Raw genomic sequence first — 24,158 nt, forward strand, 5'->3', positions numbered from 1 at the left:
TTTTCTGAAAATCATAAACCAGTCAGGTGATTTAAATGATATTGTTAAGATAACCCATTTATGTCGTGGAGTATATATTTTTTTATTGCGCATGTGTTAATTCGTGGAACGTTACGTTAGATTGCTGATGACATGGGACAATGGAGGTATGACTTAAAGTTTTAGCATATTGATATGACATTGAATTAGGAGTTTATTTACCCAAACTATTCCAAAACAAGTAAAGAGCTGTTAAATGTTACAGTATATTTTAATAAAATGAAATATTTCGATATTCTTCATACAAAGCTTGCATATGCTCAATCAATGCATGTTCAGTTGAGTTTATGAATTAATTACTTCTTTATCTCTTAGTTTGAAGCGAGTTCACTTAAGAAATAAATATCGTCTATGTTGATGTAGTTATTTTGTTGGTTTTTTTTTTTTTTTACCAAAAGACACATTCAAGTACTGCACTTGCAGTGAACTAGCAAGGCGATTCTGAAACTAGTGGTCCAAATGTTATAACTTGTGAGTAACATAAAAATAAGTCACAAAGTGGTGGACAATTTAACTTATTTCTGGGTTTCTTTTTATCTTCCGTTGTATATATATATGTGCATTATATGTTATTCGGGATTTTCGCAGGGGATATGGTTCCATATCAATTGGTTCGATAACCAATCAAGTTGCAGGATTAACCGGGATATTTCACTCCAGTATAATATACAAAGTTATTCACCGAAATAACCTATAATATTGCTTGAAAATATATAAGCAACAAGCAACAAGTTATACATTTTGTAACTACCGGTGTTTGTATTTGCCGTACAACTCCATAGACCCCAAAACATAAGACTGAAACTATTTCAAGCATGTGTGCCTTCCTTCATTTGTTGGATTAAGCACGTGGTCAAAATCCCCTTATTCCACGTCGCATTTCAGCAAAGAATTCCAACGATGCTGGATTGATTTTCTAGTTTATCGAAAGAAACACAAAATTCGCTTTCATCAGTTATCATGACACTTTGGTGAATTGTTTTTATCTATTGATCATATTGATGTAAGCTCCCTTTAGATTTTTATAAATTTTAGATTACAAGTTTTCGCGTTGCGGAATTTTATTCATAAAAAATATTCATGTTTTGTGTCGATAGGTACCAATGTGCGGGGGCAGTGTTTCACAGTATTTCTAGTTGATCATATGAGTTCATAATTTGAACCATAAAGACGAGCTAATAGGACGACGGGTGTATCATGCGCTAATGACGCAGCTTTTTATTTTTATTGTAACAATTATCTTTATGTTGACTTTTTTTATGTCATATGTCATCAGTTTATGTGCGGACTGATATGATACTTTAATTGAAATATTTGTCGTTTCCTAATATGACTCCCTTTTGTGTGGTTGCATAAGTTCTAAGATGTTCTTTTTATTTCTTCAACATACTCTTTACTATTTTAGGTACCAGAATACAGCAAAACTACCAAATGTGAGAACAACACAATATGGCATACACTCTGTAAGGTATGCGGGTGCTAAACTTTGGAATGAGCTGCCCCAGATGAACTACGTAAGCAATCACTGTTAAATAAATCCAAAAGCTTTTTTAAATTCTTGGTCTGTCAGCTCTTACAAAACCAGATAATCCCTTTCACGCTATTAATTTTATGCTTTGTTTTCAGTATGAGAAACATATGTTTACCTCTAGTGCTTTTGCAATTGTTTGTTTATGTTAGTTATCTAACTAGTCTCTGTGCGCTTTTAGGGGAGTATTAATGATTTTCGACCAAGTACCTTTTTAGGCCTTTTTATATTTTTGTTTTTCATTCGAACGTTACCGATGAGTCTTTTGTAGACGAAACGCATTTCTGGCGTACCATAATTATTAACCTGGTATCACTAATGAGTTTTATTTTTATCATATTGCAAGACCGTTAAAGATTGCTTTTGGGTTTTGGGTTTTGACTCCATATGTAAATAAAGTTGAGAATGGAAATGGGGAATATGTCAAAGAGACAACAACCCGACCAAAGAGCAGACAACACAGATATGTGCACGCTTTCATATGTGCGTTAAAATTTTTTGTTGGAATGTTTTATGTACAAATGTATGAATAATTTGGATAATATAAACTCTTGTTTTTCTTTGTTTAATTGTATGTGTGCATGCTTTGGTATATATATATATATTGTTTGGTTTGCTTTTGTGAAGTCGATTTTAAAAGCTCTCCAGATTATGTTCGAGCAGATATCTGTATACAATTGTGATCTCAAACGGAGACAACTAACCCCCCGAAACCTATTTATAAGACAACTGTATTAGCCTTGAAATCAAATAAATCTTACTCGCACAGAACCATGCCCTTGTGGCAAACTTATGTTAAAGGGGCCCTAGCTGTCAAATTCATGTTCACCGATTTAACTCAAATTCTCATATTTAATTTATAACAATGTAAAACATTTATCCAAACTATTAAAAGTCTAAAATAAACAGTTAACAGGACATGGGCATGATAACACGTAGTTCGTTTCGTGTGTATTTTAGTCTAGACGCCATCTAATTAACTATCGAGTTGACCTCCAAAGTCATCCGATGACCATATAAGCGATGTAAACATAAATAAAGATATACATAGATTAAGCGAACTCGTGCTATTGGATTTTTCTAGGTCTGTTTCATATTATAGATTAAAAATGTATGTTTATCATCGTTTTTACCTGTATAAGAATGATTTTTTGTGGATCGGATCAGTCAATCAAATGATTTACCTTTGTTTCACTTACAATGTTGACATTCTTTTCCTTTAAATAACTTTACACAATCATACAATTCACGTGTTATCCATCTCTAGCTAAGGGGTTAAATTGAAGTTCACATGAATACGGATTCAATGAGGTCGAATTATTCACTTGCAAGTGAATAAGTTATAGTTATACACCGAGGGATAGGTGTGTTTTGATAAGAAACCCCGACGGCCGGAGGCCGGAGGGGTTTCTTATCCAGACACGCCGTATCCCGAGGTGTATAACTAACTTACACCCGATGCTAAACCCTATATTTGTTAACATTGATTATTAAATGAAAAAGAACGGATAGCATATTTATTGACAATATCAAACCATGATTTATAAGATTTTTTGTTTTTGTTTTACATGAAACCCCACTAGTAACCTTACTTTGGCTATCTTCGTTAAAACTGACAAGTGAATAGATTTTATAAATGTCAAAGTAGCTGTTTTGCATATTCCCGTTAAATCCATGTGCTAATATGGATCAGCAGGTCAAGGTTGACCGTTTCGTGATTCTTATTACAAAAAAAAATACATCATGCTCCTTGTATGCAGTTGTCAATATGAACGGGGATAAGACGGACGACATTTTGAGTCAAGCGTTGGATTTGGTAGAAGAGACTAAAGATAAAGGCAATTTTATAACCCAAAGTACTTACCTGTATCAGTTTAATGAAGGTAATCATAAAAATTTATATGTGACGGTTTGAAAAGAAAAGACCCCCCCCCCCCCCCCCCCCATCTTCCCAAGAATAATTATAACAAACATTCATGTTCGGACATACTGAGGAATAGGTGTGTCTGGATTAGAAACCCGAGGACCCGACACGAACAACATACAAAAATACAGATTGAATATTTAGGAACTCCCTTTTTGGGGGCAATCAAGAGGAGGGGGTCCGGGAGTTAGAATATGACTGGGATAAAAAAAATCTACCTTCAAGCAAAGGAGTATTTAAAGGATTTATTTTATTCAAAATAAATGATAAATATTTTTTTCGTTATTAGAATTTCCTAAAATGTGTTTTTTTTTAATATCTTGAAACAACTTATAGTGAACACTATTTGTAATTTCTTATGTTCATGCTATTTAAAAAAAAAATCAATTTCTATTTTTATGAATAACAATGGACTGTGTTTACGGGATGTAGAAGCAGGGGTTTCCAGAAACCCCGCTCGTCACACCCTGTGGTCAAAATCCATTGTTATTTGTAACAATAGATCTATTCAATTTACACTTGTTTCAGAAACAGAAACTGTGAAGTATAACAATAGAACTGGGGTGTAATTCATCATCAATGTTTCTTAGCTTATTTTGACAAAATTGAACCATACTGGCGGCTAAAAGCGAATAATCATTTCACTATTTCACTTTCATTAATGATTGAACTAAAAAAAAATCATATATTAGATTTTTTATATATCTCGTAGCTAGTGCCCCTTTAAGCTATAACACCAGTAAAACTATTACACTTAAAAAATTAAATTTGATACCGATAATCAGTTACTGTATGCCGGAAAAAATGCAACTGGAATAAGAGTTGCTTAGATATAACAGTAGTTATGCAGACGCAAAAGCTGGTTTACATTTGTGTATTGTCTACTTCAGTTGATCTACAGGTGCGATCAAGTTACTGGATTATTTAAATGGCTAGACGACTATCTTTAAACGATTTACAACTGCCTTTTTATCAGGTTGACATGATTTCTTGTTGATATCGATAAAACATTTATTACGAATCGAACAAAGGAAACTTATAAGACGAAGTAAAAAACACTCTGTGAACTTCAAACTGACTTAACAATAAACCAATGTTAAATGGATTGATTGATTGATGATTGCTTAACGTCCAGTGGCAAATATTTCATACATGTTCAGGACGAATGTAAAATAAAAACAATGTAATGAATGAAACATAATATAAAAATTTAATCCAAACTACATTACAGTTGTTAAGAATGTCCTTTTTAAATATTCTGGTACGATAAGAGCAGAAAGTAAAATTTGTTTAAATTTTCAAGAAAGTTAGATTATTTCCTTTAATTATAAATAACATTTAAGTTGTGGTTAACAATCTCACACAAATAGGAGTATTTGGTGTAAAGAGATGTAAAGAGATAAAGCTGTAACTCATGTTATGAATTTATTGATTTGAACTGTATATAAACAAAACTAAAATATTACATTATTTACAAATTATAAATCATGTAATCTTTTAGTGTTATCTTTGAACACATTAGCTATGAGGAAACATATACATCGTACTGCTGCTAATGTATAAAACACAATTGTTTTAAAATCACAATTTATAAGAAGGTCTTTAATTCCCTACCTGAAATGCCACAAAAAAGCATGTATTTTTGAAACTATACCCTTGCTGTAAACGTGGTAGCTTTATCGCATACACCATATCCATCAGTTTGTCAGTCGGCCTGTCTGTTAGTCTTTCTTCTGATCATTAGTCTAACAAATATGTTCGTCACACTTTTCTCTTGTGCTACTTCACATAATTTTATATAGGGAAAGCAGCTAAAGAGTGTCAAGTTTTAACACGTGATTTAACAAAATAAAAGGATGTGGTATGAGACACCTCTCCACCAGAGACCAAAGGTAGTAGAAGGTGCACACTTTTAAGATCTGTAAGGTACATACTTACCGTTATCTGCAGATGGGACAAGATAGAATATTTGAAAATTGTATTTATATCTTTTCATTTAGGAGTAGAAGCAAATACTAGTACTTGTTGGCTATGAGTCAGAATAACAAATAGTATCTATCTAACAAACGTGAAATTATTCAATAAATTAAATAGAGAATGCAAATCGGGAATATATCAAAGAAACATCAACCCAACCAAAGAGTAAAAAAACTACAGAAGGCCACCAATGAGAAAATCCCGCACCAGCAGGCGGACTTCAGCTGGCCCCTTAACAAAAATGTGTACTAGTTCAGTGAAAATGGACGTCATACTAAACTCCTAAGATGTCGCGCACGGTGTTTGTGTTAGTTTTGATAACGTTAATTTGACGTTATAAATTAAAACAGAGATATAATATTTATTAATAATTTAATTTTGGATGTAACGCGTCTTCCGATTGGCTGACGTTGTTTTGTTTATCAGCTCATAGACATAATTTTGTCATGTGACCTTGACGTTATCAACGTTTTTTCATGATTCACTCCGGTTTAAAATGGAATTAAGAATTAAATTATAAGAAATGACTGTAATATTTTTTCTGTCTATTCGAAATAACATAAAAAATGTGGTGCACACTTTAAAATAACCCGCTACGCGGGTTATTCAGTGTGCACCACATTTTTTATGTTATTTCTTCATAGACAGAAAAAATATTACAGTCATTCCTTAAATATAGTATCATCTTGGAGCAAAGATATTTTCTCTTTCTTTTGATTGTAACAGGATTTTTTTTTAAACCACGGTCTTTTCTTCTGCTTTCGTTTATCCGCTTTTGATAGTTTCTGAATATTTTTTTCTTAGTTTGAAGCGTTTATTTCATCACCTGTAGTAAAGGTTAAGTATCAATTGTTGAAAGCAAATTCAAAATTTACAACAACAAAAATTTTTTAATCAAATTTGTCAAATGCATAAACAATTAGAAGTTTAATCTCAACTATGCACAGGTATTGATTTGATTTAGATTCGATAAAAATCTGTTGAGATATTGTATCCAAAAAAAAATATAAAAAAGAGTTATGGTTTTGCATGAGATATTTGCGACGTTAGGCACTACATGTCAAGTACAGAAAGTAACGTCAAAACGAGTAAAAAACGTTATGTGACATTATGAATAGACAAAAGTAGTCGCTGACATGTAGTCGAAAATTGGTTTAAATAAATCCCTGAAATGTAAATTTTTATGTTATATAGTATTTTTTGTGATATTATCAATTCAAATTTCCCCCTCAAAAACTGTATTATATGACTTAGGGACCGTTCAATATTTATCAGATGGATGGGCCGGTGTAAAATGGGGCGGGGCAAACACTTTTTTTGTGTAAATATTTGGATGGGCGAGATTTTTTTTTAATATGTATAGTGGATGGGCCAGAACTTATTTTATAGGAAAAATTTTGCTATAAATTTTGTCGGTGTGTAGGAAATTTCTTTTGCAGGCACACTAAAACATAATAAAAACAGAAATAAAAATTTTGATATGATTTTAAAGTATTTCAGAAATAATTAAATAATGTAACATGAAAAATAACAATATTTTAAAACTTTGTTCAACTAACAATTTTCACATGAATGGAGTTATCTCCCATGTATTAAAGCTTGCAAAATTATACTTGTTTAATATATTCAGCATATAGCTTCTGATAAATGCTTAAAAATATAAAAAATAACTATAGAAATAGGTTTACATATATACTGACTTATATATTTACTAATTTCAAAATGATAGCATACCTTCAAGAGCACATTTATTAAAAGAATAATACCAGAGGCTGTCCTCTATTACATAGTTCAAATGATGATAGATAATTTTATCGTATGGATGATATTCTATATTAACCTTAAAGACAGATAAATCAATAAATATAGCAATATTTTGTTCCAAAAATATGTCAAACACCAGTCTTACAGTGTACAAGTATTTCTATTATATTTCAAGAACCAAGCAGGATATAATTAAGGTACATGTATAAAAGTAGAATCAGAAAGGTTTTATTAAATGAGATTTTGTGGTGCAATTAAAAGATATGCAGTTAATATATACCTCCCTTATTTGAATGGACTTGAGTAAAAATGTAAAAAGGGGTCTGAATTCAATACAAAACTGTTAGAAAGGGGAGATAATTTATTGATAAAGCAATATAATATACTGTCATTTTAAGAAAAGATCATTGATGAGTTTCACATGCCAATAAATAAATATCAATTCTATACTTGTCAATTATTTAATAGAACAAAGACTTAAAAAGAGATACATTAAACTGTTCTACTGGCTTACATAGGCTATGCCTGTTGCCCAATACAATTCAATTTATTTGAATAAAATACTGTTTAAACTAAATTAAACTGTTTCAAATTTAAATTGACCTCAGATTTTAGAATAAATATAAACTTAGTACATTTAATAGTACTATGGTTAATATTTCTTCATATGTTTATGACTTGTATGAATATTGTTAGCACTTCTTAAGCCTCTATGAAAGGTTGGCTAATATAGTATACTACTACTTATGTCTTGAGATGTAATTGTGATATTGTATCAGGCTGCATTTATAAAATCAAATCTATACATCTATGTGTATTCATATCTATGTATATTCATACTGTTTTTAAACAAGTACACTCAAAAAACATCATTTCACGTTTAAATAAAATTTCAGATCGTAGAAAAGACTGCAAATGCCTACTGTTTTTCATAAGACACTCAAAAAATACGCCGAAACGTAAAAAAATTGCGAGTGTGACATTTCAACGGATTTAATCACATGAACAATTTAGGACATAATTTAAACAATACTTACTAATTAAATACATAGAAAGTTTAACATTTATTGTATAATTTTGACACAGGAAGGGTAGATATGTAAATTGCGATTTTGGGTCTGCAGCATTCGTTCTAATTTTGAAGAGCTCTTTATAGAATGAGAGATTCGGGTTCTGTGACAGAAATAACCAAAGCACCAAGGGCGCTTTAGGCAGTTAATTAAAAAAACCAAGGCAAACGTGGCAGAAGTTAAGATGAATACTGTGGAAGAATTGGTTTAATTATTTATCTCATCTATTTCAAGTATCAAAAAATGTTTGTACCTTAATGTTTCCGCTATCCAATCCTACCATTTTCAAAAGTTATTTCTAATTTATTTTAAATATGTTTCCTTTAAAATGAGCCTTAAATGGAAATTTATATAGGCCCAGAAATAACTCAAAATATGATTAAAGTAAATTCAACCTAGACTTATTTTTTGCATCAATTAGATTTTATAATAAACAAGAAATAATTGTAACAGGATGCTGTTACGAAGTCTCCCAAACAAAGCTCCTATAATTCGTCATTTCCATGACCGCCTGACATTGGGCAGATTCTAGTACAAATTGGTTTAGTCTAGTAAAGTGATATGCATATGTGACGCCTAGGAGATTGACCCTGTATGTCATTCAAATCTTCTTGAAATGACGAACAGGAACATATATGGTTAAGGGGTGGGGATCTCGACCGTTTACAAGTTCTCAGAAGGTGGGGGTTGATCCCCAGGGGACTCGCCCTTTATTTCATTTGATATCTTTTAATGTCCCATACAATAATATATATGGTGTAGGGGTGGGGATCTCGACTGTTTGCAAGTTTTCAAAAAGAAGAGGTGTGGGGTGACCCCATGGACTTAACCCTATATTTCATTTGATTTGTTTTATTGTCCCATACAAGAATATATATGGTGTAGGGGTGGGGATCTCAACCGGTTACAAGTTCTCAAACAGGAGGGGGTGGGGTGACCCCCAGGGACTCCCCTATATTAAATTTGATTTTGTTTTATTGTCTCATACAAGATTATATATGGTTTAGGGGTGGGGATCTTGACCGTTTACAAGTTCTCAAACAGGAGGGGGTTGGGTTGACCCCCAGGTTCCCCTCTATACTTCATTAGATTTGTTATATTGTCCCATACATGAATATATATGGTTTAGGGGTGGGGATCTCGACCGTTTACAAGTTCAGCCTGATACGAGCGCAGAGGTCGAACCCTGAACAGTTGGTGCAAGTTTGGACACAGTATTCAAGCTTGATACTGTCTGAATTTGGATTGTGATCAAATTTTTTGACATAATATAGGTTTCTGACACAAAATAAATGTGGTAAAAGATCTTAAAAATTTGAAATGGGTTGAAATATTTATATTTATTTTTCAATAGAAGGTTCCTTGCTATTGCGCAATACTGTGATATTGTGCAATACTGTGCTATTGCACAATACTATGATATTGTGCAATATTTTTACTACTGCTCAATACTGTGCTATTGCGCAATACTATGCAATTGAAGATTTCTGGATATTGGGCAGTATTGTGCTATTGCGCAGTACTGTGCAATTGGATATTTCTTGCTATAGCGCAATACTGTGCAATTAAAGATTTCTTGCTATTCCGCAATACTGTGCAATTAAAGATTTCTTGCTATTCCGCAATACTGTGCAATTGAAGATTTCTTGCAATATTGTGCTATTGAGCAATACTGTGCAATACAAGATTTCTTGCTATTGCACAATACTGTGCGTTTGAAGATTTCTTGCTATTGTGCAATTCTGTGCAATTGAAGATTTCTTGCTATTGCGCAATACTGTGCAATTGAAGATTTCTTGCTATTGCGCAATACTGTGCAATTGAAGATTTCTTGCTATTGCGCAATACTGTGCTATAGCGCAATACTATGCAATTGAAGATTTCCTGCTATTGCACAATACTTCATATAATAATTAACACATCATGTTCGGTGTGTATCTCCTGCAATATCAGTATTTTTTGCTTTTATATATAAATCAGAAATAATCAATGTCAAAATGGGATAATTTAAAGAAAAAAAACCCCAAAAAATTATAAAAAAAAATCCTCCCCCCCCCCCGAATTTTTTTTAACCCCCTTTTAGTAATTACCCCCAAAATCAATCCCAAATTTCCCTTTGTGGTATGGCACCTTGCAGTACAATTTCAGAGAGATCCATACACTTAAACAAGTTATTCTCTGGAAACTAGAAAAATGTTTGTTTTTGGTTCCTTTTAGGCTCCTAATTTCTGAACGTTTGGGACAATCACCCCCAAAAATCAATCCCAGCTTTCCGTTTGTGGTATGGTACCTTGCATTCAATTTCAGAGAGATCCATACACTTAAACACAAGTTATTGTCTGGAAACTAGAAAAATGCTTGTTTTGGCCCCTTTTGGCCCCTAATTCCTGGACGTTTAGGGCAATGTATAAAATTGTAAATGGACTAACACCTGATTACTTAGCAATGCTAAATAATATTAATGATGTTCAACACCACAACTTACGATCTGTCTCTAATAATGATCTATTTGTTCCAAGACTAAATACAAATTTTTATAAAAAATCTTTTCATTATTCTGCAACCAAGGTATGGAATAATTTACCACTAACAATAAAAAATTGTCGTAATGTGGAATTATTCAAGAAACATTGTTATAATCATTTTCTTGAAAATTCTATGCAAGTCGAATAATTTGTTTTCTTTCTTTTACTGTTAAAATATGAAAACTTAATCAAAACTTTATCAATTATCGCCATTTGTATGTTTGAATGATTGAATAGTGTATATACTAGTAATATATATTGTATTTTAATGTATGAATGTTAACTGTATACATGAATTTTGTTTGAGGGCCTCAATGAAAATAAGACTAGTTCTAATTGAGTTACCCTCTTTAAATAAAGAATTTATTATAATTACCCCCAAACTCAATCCCAGCCCACCCTTTGTGATATTGAACCTTGTGGTACAATTTCAGAAAGATCCATACACTTACACACAAGTTATTGTCTGGAAACTACAAAAATGCTTATTTGGACCCCTTTTTGGCCCCTAATTCCTAAACTGTTGGGACCATAACCCCCAAAATCAATCCCAACCTTCCTTTTGTGGTTTCAACCCTTGTGTTTAAATTTCATAGCTTTCTATTTACTTATACTAAAGTTATTGTCCGGAAACCAAATGTTTTCGGATGACGCAGACGACGACGACGACGTGATACAAATATATCGTCGCTGGGCTTCAAAAATGTCGTATATGACTTTTTTTGGCTAAAACTACTTTTTGACACTAATCGTCTTGGCGGAAGAAAATCTTTGATATTCCAAAATAGCATACAGTTAGACCAATCAAAACATTTGAAATATGACTTGTGACAAAATTGCCAATCTCAATTATTTGTTAAGATGCTTCCAAAATGTTGTATGTAAACTTGAAAATTGTTGTATAATGGCTTTGGGAATCAAATACTTGTACATTTCTTTATTTCTTTGAAAATAAGGTTAGTTTTAGTGTACTCCAGAAACGTCAACGTTCTTATTTCACTGCCATTTACAAAAATGTTCAAATTCACATGCGACATTTTGGAAGCATGCATTTCAACCAAATTTTCAAAGCTTGTTTGTGAGAAATATTATTTTTTTTAAATTAGTAATTTACAACATTTTGGAAGCCCAGGGACGATATGACCGCAAAATTTTTTGCGGTCGTATAAAAATGCGGCGGGGTTAAGCATGTTTAGTGAGATCTCGACCCTTCCCCTATACCTCTAGCTAATATAGATTAAACAAACGAACAGCAATACGCACAGTTAAAGTCAGTTTAAAAGAAGTCCGAGTCCGATGTCAGAATAGGTAACAAAAGAAATTAAGCAAAAAGACAATGATACATATATTAACAAAGGATTACTAGCAGTTATTGACATGCCAGCTCCAGGCCTCAAACTGATTGAAAGATTATGTCTTCATCATATGAAAATCAAGTACAATCCCTCCCGTTAGGTGTTTAGTATCATATCATCATAAAATATATGAGAAGAACATAACCCGCATCATGCCAACAACTGGTTTTAGAATAAATGTGTTTATTTCCGATGCAAAGACCCTATGAGTGAATCAATATTAATACCAAAATATGCCATATTTAATTACCTGACAACAGTATCGTTACTATATCCCTTCTTAATAAGTCTGTTTAAAGATTTGGTTAGCATATGTAGGTTTATATTTACGAATGATGTCCTGGTACCGATGATTAAATTTAGTAGATATTTTGACTAGTTAGTGATATCGAAAACCCTGGTGTAATAATTTTTCAGTAATACAGAGATTTCTTTCGTTTGTTACATACACGAACGAATCGAAAAAGTTGAGATATATAAACAACATAAGATGTTGACAAGGGAATGTTACCATCTAAAATAGATAATTAATAAGAGGAAAAGAAAAAATCATCTTTTTTTATCATACGTTTTGGTATTAAGCTTCCTTGTTAAAGATATTGATATCAAGATCCAGGAAAGGGCAGTATTCATTGTTAGCATTAGCTTTATTAAAAATCAGTTCAGCAGGATAAATCTCTTAAGTGTACTGTAACATACTGAAGTCGTCATTATTGAGAGCCAATATATCATCCAAATATCTAAAAATGTTATTAAATGTTTGTATCAGATGTTGTTTCGATGGTTCTTTGCTGATTTTAGTCATACATTGTAACTCATAACAATTCAGAAACAGGTCCGCAATAAGTGGTGCACAGTTAGTTCCATTGGAATTCCGATAACTTGACGATATACGGAATCTCCATAGCGAACAAAAATGTTATCTTGCAAGAATTTAAGGGCAGTTATTGACATAGTTCTTTTGTTGTTTGTTCGAAAAAAAATTACCTAAATATAGTCTGTTAAATTTAAAAAAAAAAAAAAAAGAAAAAAAAAGAATAATACATGGGTTTAGGTACTTTTCTTCGTATGGAGTCTTTTTACCTCGTTAGCCTGTAGTTTAAAAAATAAATGACTATACTTGTCGTTCTTGTATCATTCATATTTCATTAACATAAATCGTCAGAAACAAGCATGAAACATTTGCCACTGGACGTTTTGCAAGAAACAACAATAATAAACGTATAATAATCCTGGGTTGCGAAGATGGCGTATGATTCCGTTGATTGGAAAATATATGCTTTTTTGTTGCATTTAATCTATAAAAAAAATGTTAACATTGCTCTGCTTTGCGATATACAATGTACAATTACGCTTTCTGCAATAACCACCCCCCCCCCCTTCTTTTTTTAAATTATGGACCCCCTCCCTGATTTCTGATGGATGGTACAGGCATTATTCAAAAAAATATTGGGTTCAACCTAGCTATATAGCTAGCTTAGCCTCCCACTTGTATGAGCAAATCTGACATGGGGTAAAAGTGTTCATTCGGTGAAGTTCAATCAGCCATGAAATTTTCAGATGAATCTGATAACCCGTAGTTTGGTAATTTTAAGGAAATTTTGCAGTTTTAAGTTATTATCTTGAATGTTATTAATGATAAAGATAAACTGTAAACAGCAAAAATGTTAAGCTAAGTAAGGTCTACAAATAAGTTTTATATGACCAAAATTGTCAATTGACCCCTTAAGGAGTTATTGCCCTTTATGGACAATTTTACACATTTTTTTTATATGTTTTCTAACTTTAAAAAATCTTCTCCTTTGAAACTACTGACCTAATTCCAACAAAACTTAAGCTGAATAATCCTTAGGGTATATAGAATAAAGTTTGTGTTTTATTTTCTGTTTCGTCAAAAAAAACATGGCCGCCATGGCTAAAAATAGAACATAGGGGTAAAATGCAGTTTTTGGCTTATATCTCTAAAGCATTAAGAGCAAACCTGATGTGATGTAAACATGTTCATTGGGTCGAGTTCTATCAGCCATGAAGTTTTCAGATGAATCTAACAATTCATTGTTGGGTTGCTGCCACTAAATTGGCAATTTTAATATATATTGAAAAGCAAAAATAATCATTGATGAAAGATTTAAGCAAAAAATTACAGGTGAGCGATTCAGGCTCTTGAGAGCCTCTTGTTGGTTATTATCTTGAATATTTATTATCATTATAGATTGAGATAAACGGTAAACAGCAATGTTCAGCAAAGTAAGAACTACAAATAAGTCAACAAGGACAAAATGGTCAATTGCCCCCTTAAGAAGTAATGGCCCTTTATAGTAAATTTTTAACAATTTTTTGTAAATTTTTGTAATCTTTTACAAAAATCTTCTACACTTAATCTACTGGGTCAAATAGAATTAAACTTATCCACAATTTTCAGTATGGTATCTTGATTGAAAAATGTATCTGATAACCCATCCAACCAACATGGCCGCCATGGCTAAAAATAGAACATAGGGGTTTATTATAGAAGTATATGGGAAAATTGGTAAAAACCAAAAAAAAAACAATTTAAAATGGTCACAACTTGAACACGAATTTAAATAATGAGAAGGGGTCTTCAGTAACTATTGTAAGACTACACTGGGGTGGCCTGCTTTTAATTTAACTACTGGGCCAAATTAAATCAAATTTGGTCTCAATCATTATTGGTGTATCTAATACTATTTATTATGATTTTAACCTTATTTTATATGATTTCCAAAACCACAGTAGATACAGGTGAGCGGCACAGGCTCTTGAGAGCCTCTAGTTTTTAGTAGTACAGTTTCACTAAAAAAATTAAACGAGGGGAAAGAAGTAAACTATAATACTTTTCGTATATATACTTTAAACAAACTTGCCTGTTTCAGATGTGGTTTAAACATTCCCTTGGTAATTTTTAAGTCCTTCATGAAAACCAAAAACAAACCAAGTATGTTTATAAAATGTGTCATAGTGGCATATTATGTTTTGAATAAGAATTTTTACTTTCACAGACGAACAAAGGTTGTAATATGACACCCGGTCTTCAGTCTATGTTTCTTATGTGGAGTAGCGATTTTTTTTCTCATATGAAATTATAAAATTGCATACACTACATGAGAAACAAAAAAGAATAGGGGAAAAAGGAAAGGTATATAGAAAAATATGGTGTTATTACAGAAAGTGTAAACAATTCGTTGTAAGGGAGATTTAATAGAGGTAATATATTTTAAAATGTGAAACGATTGCTATTCATTAAAACGTTTTTTTCAAAGCCTTAAATAGAAATTTTTGGGTCTACTTTAAGTCTATCGGAGCAAAAACGTAACATATTGGTGGAAATTCTTGTTAAAATGCATAGACTTTCAATTTGTCTTAGATGACCTATATTGGTTCTTTTTCATTATATACATAATGTTAGGTTGTTTCAGTTCACAGTCACAATTTGATCATTGTTCTTTACATTTTGTTTTCATAGAGGAGTTTTCAGGAGCACTACAGTTCAAGCATTAGCACCACGCGTATTAAATTCATGTATTTTACAATCCAATGCCTGTTTTAAAGTGTGTCATTGCAACAACTCGGGGTTCGTAGGTGGCCAGGCCAAATTTCTGTCCTAATCCAATGTACCATAATTTTTGGTGACAGTCCAAATTTTTCCGACCTTTATCCCTGACAGCTGTTTTTAAAGGATCTACCTATTGTATTTATTGTTAATTTGTTAACGTCCTTGAAATGTATGAAATATTTGCCACTGTACGTGAAGCAACCAACAATCAATCAACAATCAATCATAACTGTTCAATTAAAATAGTATTGAGATAAGTTGAAGTAATAGTGTGTGTCATCATGTACAAGTAAGTAAGTATATGGGCCTTTATTCTAATCTTTAGATTTTTCTATCCAATTTCCCTATATAGTAAATCGATTGATGTTAACCGTTTTCATCCAGTCACAATCCTTGCTGCCTCAATTTGAACACTTTTAATTGTATGTTTTATAATTAATGCAGAAGTATCCTACACAACATCTGCATATCCAAGACAAAATAGAGGTGTTATGAAGTAATTCGGTTCAAAAGAATCTTAACCGGGAATAATAGTTAACAGTCATATATGGATAATTATGCCTATGCTAATTGCCATTATATGAATATTTAGAAGTAATTATCAAAATGTATTTGATGATATGATATGGGAAAATATCTGTTAAATACAAAATCAACAAGCGTTTTACGAAAACATAATGTGATGTGTTTAATCAACCGTTTTCTTTGGACAATGCTTGTACCAAGTCAGTCGTTATGTTGGTTGGTTTAGTCAAGCGTTTAGTTCGGTCAGTTTTTATGGACTTCTCCTTTTTATACGCCCGTCAAAATTTTGACGGGACGTATTATGGTATACAAATGTCGTCTGTCCGTCAGTCTGTCCGGCGTAAACATGTCGCACCGTAACTTGAGAACGACTTATACAAATTTCATGAAACTTAACATAGTTGTTTCTTATGATGGTCAAACGATCTGTATACTTTTTGGTGAAAATAAGATTAAGACTTTTTGAGTTACGGGACTTAGTAACTAAAACAGGTGTGTGGTTTTTTTTCACATGTCACGCCGTATCTCAAAAAACAATTTATGATTATTGCTTAAAACTTTACACACTTCTTAGTTATATTAATCTTAAGATCTGTATACTTTTTGGTGATGATTCAGAATTCTATTTTTGAGTTATTGAGTATTTTGTAAAAAAAAGGGGGAGGGGTTTTTCACATGTCGCGCCGTATCTCAAAAACAATTTATGATTATTGCTTAAAACTTTACACACTTCTTAGTTATATTAATCTTAAGATCTGTATACTTTTTGGTGATGATTCAGAATTCTATTTTTGAGTTATTGAGTATTTTGTAAAAAAAGGGGGAGGGGTTTTTCACATGTCGCGCCGTATCTCAAAAACAATTTATGATTATTGCTTAAAACTTTACACACTTCTTAGTTATATCAATCTTAAGATCTGTATACTTTTTGGTGATGATTCAGAATTCTATTTTTGAGTTATTGAGTATTTTGTAAAAAAAGGGGGAGGGGTTTTTCACATGTCGCGCCGTATCTCAAAAACGATTTATGATTATTGCTTAAAATTTTACACACTTCTTAGTCATATTAATCTAAAGATCTGTATACTTTTTGGTTTTGATTCAAAATTTCATTTTAGAGATATTGATTTTTTTTTAAAAGGGGGGTTTTCACATGTCGCGCCGTATCTGAAAAACGATTCATGATAATTGCTTAAAATTTTACACACTTCTTAGTTATATTAATCTTAAGATCTGTATACTTTTTGGTTTTGATTCAAAATTTTATTTTAGAGATATTGAGTTTTTTGTAAAAAAAGGGGGGTGGTTTCGCATGTTGCGCCGTATGTCAGAAACTTTTTATGATTATTGCATAAAAATTCACACACAAGACGACGGGTGTATCATGCGCTCACGGCGCAGCTGTTTATTGTATTTACCTTGTGGAAATCAATATTTTTGTCAGTCTTTTTTTTTTTTTTTTTATAGGAACGATAGAAAACATTAAAGATAGACTTAGCAGTGTTGGTGTAGATATCTAACAGATACAAATGGGGCCTAACAAGTTTCTTCTAGAGTTGAAGCAGATATTTTGCAAGATCCCTACTTAATATATTGCTTTTTCTGTTGGCATTTGTAAGTTAATAACTGCCTTATGCAGAGAACTTTGAAAAGCGTATTTGTCCAACTGTGACAAATCCTGTGGTATATTTTTCAGTTGTTTCACATACAGTGCACTCATCTAACTAATCAATCATATATTGTTTTTTTAAGGATGAAGAAATACATTTGAAAGATGGCAGACAGTTCTAACAGTGATATGGAACATGGTAATTAGCTATTGAATAGTTGAAATAACACACTTATGTTATGTTTTTTAATATTGAAATAAACAGTGATATTTGCTATCACTCATCGACCGTCGTCTTTCAAGAAATATATTTGGATTCTTTTCTGAAAGTATTAGGTTGATTTTCAATACACTTAAATTTTCTTTGATACAATTTCTATTTCCATTTTGTCTGTTGTGTGAAATGTACATCTGTTAGAAGACATTTTTTATTTTATTTTTTCAATGTGCAAAATTCATTTCAATACGCACTGTTTATAATTTGCAGAATGGTTCATTTCTTACCACACCATCAATAACATAAAGCATTCGCTACAGTTAAATGTTCACGAAAAATGTGTGCCGAATTAAAATAGCGAAAATTGATCTTTCTCTCTTTGAAAGGGAAATTTGGTACATAAAGATGCCTAATATAATGTAGTGTAGCTTCCAATCTCAACCTTGTACTTTAACTTCACTATTTCTTTTTTAATATAAGTCACTAAATGCTTCATAAATACATTTATAGAAATATTATTTCCTGTCACACTTTGTTTGCTTTGGTCCTACACTTTTTATTAGCCAAAAGAGCCAAGTGAGCTTTTCTCATCACTTGGAGTCCGTCGTCCGTCGTCCGTCGTCCGTCGTCGTCGTCGTCCGTTAACTTTTACAAAAATCTGGGCCTGAAACTGAATCTGAAACTACTGGGCCAAATTATACCAAACTTGTCCTGAATCATCCTTAGTGTATCTAGTTTAAAGAATGTATCCGATGACCCCGGTCATCAACCAAGATGGCCTCCATGGCTAAAAATAGAAGATGGTGGTAAAATGCAGTTTTTGGCTTATATCTCTGAAACTAAAGCATTTAGAGCAAATCTGACACGGGATAAAAATGTTCATCAGGTCAAGATCTATCTGCCCTGATATTTTCAGACGTATCAAACAACCCCTTGTTTAGTTGCTACCTCTGAATGGTAGATTTAAAAAAAATTTGCAGTTTATAGCTCACCTGGTCCGAAGGGCCCAGTGAGCTATTTTCATCACTTGGCGTCAGTCGTCGTCCGTTGTCGTCGTTAACTTTTTACATTTTTAACTTCTTCTAGTGAACCACTAAATAGAATGGAACCAAAATTTTCATGAATATTCCTTATGAGGTGCTGACCAAGTGTTGTTACTTTGAAGCCGATCCATCATCCAAGATGGTCGCCAGCGGGGGACTTCGTTTAACATAGGACCCTACGGGAAATACATACAAATGTCTTCTTTTAGCGATACACTGAATGGAACGAAATCCAACATGGCATGAATGTTCCTCATGATTTGCTGACCAAGTGTTGTTACTTTGAAGCCGATACATCATCCACGATGTCCGTCAGTAGGGCAATAGGACTCTAAATGAAATACATACAAATATTTTCTTTAAGAAAACCACTAAATGGAATGAAACCAAACATGCCATAAATGTTCCTTATGAGGTGCTGATGAAGTGTTGCTACTTTGTTGCCGATTTACTGTTCAAGATGGCCACAAGGATTTTTTATTAAATTACTTTTATTTAATATTAAACCAAATTTGGCCTCAATCATTATTTGGGTATCTGTTATGATTTTTATCTATTTTTCCATGATTTCCAAAACCAAAGTAGAGCCAGGTGAGCAACACAAGCTCTTGAGCGCCTCTTGTTTTTTATCATACGGCTTTTTGCTTAATTGCGTAGTGTTGAATTATCAAAACACAGTCACAATGCAGTATAATATGTCATCATCAGTTTGCGCCTTGTGTTCATTTGTGAGTGTTATACTATATTTCCTTTCCGACAAAAGAGACAAGAAACCAAACAGACAATTGAAAATCATTATATTGACTGCTGTACCCTAATTTTTGACATTTTTACCTATTATGTTTTTTTGTTTTGTTTACACATCGTTGTCAATATAATGAAATTTTATGCGACTGTCATACAAGTGAGAGGTTTAGCTAGCTTTAAAACCAGGTTTAATTCACCATTTTCTACATAAGAAAATGCCTGTACCAAGTAAGGAATATGACTGTTGTTATTAATTAGTTTAATGGGTTAGGGCTTTTGATTTTGCCATTTGGTTAGGGACTTACTTTATTAGAAAATTATGATCGAGGAATATAGGCCATTAAATTATCAAAGGATTAACATCTGTTTGACAACACTGGTTGAATATACCTCAACATAATATTTCTAAAGGCTGTTTAACTCAAAAACGAATTGTAGTGAGAAATTCATAAAGATACTCCCATGTGAACCAACTGTGCTGCTCTTCTTGTGGACTTATTCATTTATTCATATGAAGCCGGAGCCTCTTAGAAATAATTAAAAGAAGAAAGCGTTATCCTAGAACATCACGTTCGCTATATAAATGATTTTCTCTCACAAGATATTTCAAAGTTTGGTGACTGTTGAGCGAATATATACCATCAAACTTGAAACAAAGGATAAAAAAGAAATTAAGTCTGCCTCATCTTGACTTATATCTTGAAATTTACAATGATTGTTTGTTGAGAAAAAAAAATGATTTCAACTTACAAATTCTAAACTTTCCATTTTTGTGTATCAGTATATCCAGCAGCGCCTGCATATTGGATATGTTCATGTTGTTACGAATTCAAGACCTGGCATTTCCTATCATGATTGGTGGTTGATGATTGCTGCTTAAAAAGAAGCGATTGAATCAAAGTTTCCAAGTGGTGAAGTTGAAACCCCTCGAAAATTTCACAAACGCCATCACGAGTTGGTTGATTGTTATGGAATTTCTGTTTTACAGATGACGACGGATATTTTCCAATTGTCGTAACCACAAACCCGTCTTTCTCTGTCCACACAACCACACGTTAACAGTTATTCGATTCAAAAGAATGAAGAACTTTGAAATATTCGTAGTCTAAATGTACTTACAAGAGCTTGATTGATTTATGTAGCACTTAACCAACGACCGCAAGAATTTTGGGATATTTTTTCTTCCCAAAACTACTGTTAGTTATTATTTCATAACCAACTATGCTCCTCTTCTTGTAACTTGTTCCCTAATTCGCATGAGGCTGACTTCATACATAAAATGAAGCTACTAGTATCCTTTAACTTCCCTTTCAGCTATATAGATGATGTCCTCTCACTAAATATTTCAGAGTTTGATGACATTGGTGATATAAAGGATACCGTTAAAATGCATTATATCTTGACTTACATGTAGAAATTGACAATGAGTGTCGGTTAAGAAGCGCCTGCATATGGAGTATATATCTCCCAGTTGATAGGATATTTCATGACTTGCGTTTCCTATCATGATTTCCTTGATAGAGTGTTGCTGCTGCATGTAACAAGGAAGCTATTAAACCAAGAATCCAGGTGGTTAAGGTGAAATCATCCCTTCGAAAATTTTCTGTAGCCATCACGATTTGGGCTTGCCTTTATGGAAAATTTGTTTCACAGATGACGATGGATATGTTCCAATTGTAGTAGCAACAATTCTGACCTCCTTTTTCCCTAGTGAGATCTACCGTATTAGACTTATCACCAGATTTGTACATACTAGATCAATACAACCGGTGCCACATGTAAAACAGGGTTAACTTTGCTCACCCTTCCAGTGCACCAGACTGAGTTTGAATACGGTATCCCTTTGGTATCTTTCGTCTCTCTTTTAATCAAATATCTCTTCGACCTTGCCATATATCGTTTTATAGGATTATTTGGTAAGTGTAGGTATCCAGTTTAAAACAGGATATTTTCAAGGTCTTTTTATTTTAATACCTAAAGAGAGAATGGCTTTTTGTTATTTTTTTAAATTTCATGTTTCGGGAAAGAAGAAAGCGGTATATGTGATATTCCTAGTTTTGCTGTTTTTTCCAATTTTTTAAGTTAATCAGTCCAAATAATGATTTTTGCATATCAAAACAATATTGTTTTACGCTTTGTAAAAAACGGATGGCTTAAACTTTACAACTAGGTAAACGCATACTCTGAAATGTTGTATCAATTTGGATATATATACTTCATAGAAGGAAGTTGGAATATGTTATAAAATATAAAAATGTTGTATGAATTTAAAATGATTTTAATTTTTATCACGTTATCTTAGTGTTTGAATTTTATTTGTAAATAAACAATTATCTTTAGACTTGAATTTTAGCTTATTGAAGGACCTTTTGTCTGATTTTAAAACTATACTGTAAATTGTAAAAATATTTGAATAAGCTCTCGCCGCGATATAGCCTTTTTTGGCTCATGCGGCGTAAAGCAAACACCAATCAATCAATCACATATACTTCATATGCATGCGCTGCTGTAATGTTTGAGCATAGAAATGGAAAGTTTACAATTGACAAGCTGCAATAATCTCTTTTGTCGCAATGTTGTTCCAAACCGACCCTTTGGTTATCGGTTAATCGTAATATTTTGGCTTGTTTGACTTTATTTCTCAGTTAAAGACGTTTGACTTTTATTTCTCAGTTAAAGACCTTTGACTCTTCTCTTCCGATAATAAGCTATAGTACATAACAAAATTTTTCTCAAATTCTAAGGCATGTCTATACCCTTTTGTTTGAGGGGATAAGAGATCAATTGCAAATATTATTGTAATTTCAACAAGAGTATTTTCAATAATGAAAAGTATGTCTCAGTGAAAATTTCTATCAGTAGCTTAAATTTTTAGGTATATATTAGTTCCAACAGAATTAAACCACTATGTTAATATCTTTTACAGTTAGGTATTAAGTATTTCCTTTTAGTTACTGCTCATATATATTAATTGCAATATAAACATAACTAATTTCCCAAAACCTCTACATTCTGCCCCTACATTTGAAAATGCCTGTACCAAGTCAGGAATATGACAGTTGTTGTCCATTCGTTTGATGTGTTTTGTCATTTGATTTTGCCATGTGATTAGGGACTTTCCGATTGAATTTTTCTCGGAGTTCAATATTTTTGTGATTTTATTTTTTTCTAAGTAATGTTCTAGCTAAATGCCATTATATTTGACCATCATAATTAAAATACTTTTTTTTTGTTTTTGTTGTTTTTTTTTTTGGATAACATTCATCCCTTCATGTGATCAAATTTCTTTTTTCGTTTAAATGATTATGTAGGAAATTTTCTTAGACGAATAATATTTCCTTTAAATCGTAAGCATGCAAATTTTAAAAGTTACTGCTTCAAAATAGTATTGGTGTACACTGAAGTCTTGAAATAGTTATTTTCATCATGTCCTTAATATATTTGTGGATGTATGGTTTCGAGGAAAGTTGGATCAGACGTGCTTAAGGATTTTTAAAAGTCTAAAACCTGTTGACTCATAACAATAATTTACTTTTTACTTTTTACAGAGTGTGTTCTGTCTATCACTCCAACAATTGAGACACCCCAAAAAAATTCTAATAGCAAGACTATTACGGAAGAGGTCTACAAATTAATAAAGGAAAATTATGGCCTCTTTCCAGTCTATTTCCCAAAAGAACTGAGAAAAGAATGTGAAGTCCAATGCACCGAATTCGATATAAATTATGAACAAGATGTTTACATGATTTTCTCCTGCCGTTTCGCTAGTGGTATTGAACAAAGGAAATTTCTCATGTGTGTAAATAATGGACGTCTCACGAAGATTTTTACCAAATTCAGCGAAAGCATAAGTATCGCCATGGATATGGGATTGGGCCTAACTGCAAACCTTATACTGTATGCAAATAGCTTAGAGAGGTGAGATCTTGAACAAAATGTTACATATGTTATTTCAAATTTCATTGAAAGTACAAACCATTTTTGGAACATAACCAAAGATATTCAGATATCTCTTTCTTTTAGTTATTTTAATCCAATATACTGCATCCCACATCTACTTTTATTTTTAGGATAAAGAACAAAACGTTATGCTGTAAGACTACAATAAAGTTTGAATGCCGACAACCTGCTAACAATTCAACAGCTTAACAAAAAAATCGTTGTCAATTAGAAACGTCGGCATGCTGATCACTTGTTCTTTGGTGGTTAATTTTTGGGATTTAATTTAAAACAAAATATGCCGAATTTTGAACACAATATA

The 24,158-nt window shown here is 32.3% G+C and overlaps 1 long non-coding RNA gene across 1 annotated transcript; it reads left to right on the forward strand.

Moving 5' to 3' along the window:
- Positions 1 to 93: 93 nt before the first annotated feature.
- Positions 94 to 23,482, forward strand: LOC127707908 (uncharacterized). Its single transcript, XR_007985085.1, has 4 exons — positions 94 to 146; positions 1,445 to 1,553; positions 18,034 to 18,089; positions 23,446 to 23,482. It is a non-coding gene; the product is annotated as an uncharacterized LOC127707908 (long non-coding RNA).
- Positions 23,483 to 24,158: the final 676 nt, after the last annotated feature.

This window comes from Mytilus californianus, unplaced genomic scaffold, assembly GCF_021869535.1.
Source record: "Mytilus californianus isolate M0D057914Y unplaced genomic scaffold, xbMytCali1.0.p SCAF_7, whole genome shotgun sequence".
Taxonomy (NCBI): Eukaryota; Metazoa; Mollusca; class Bivalvia; order Mytilida; family Mytilidae; genus Mytilus; species Mytilus californianus.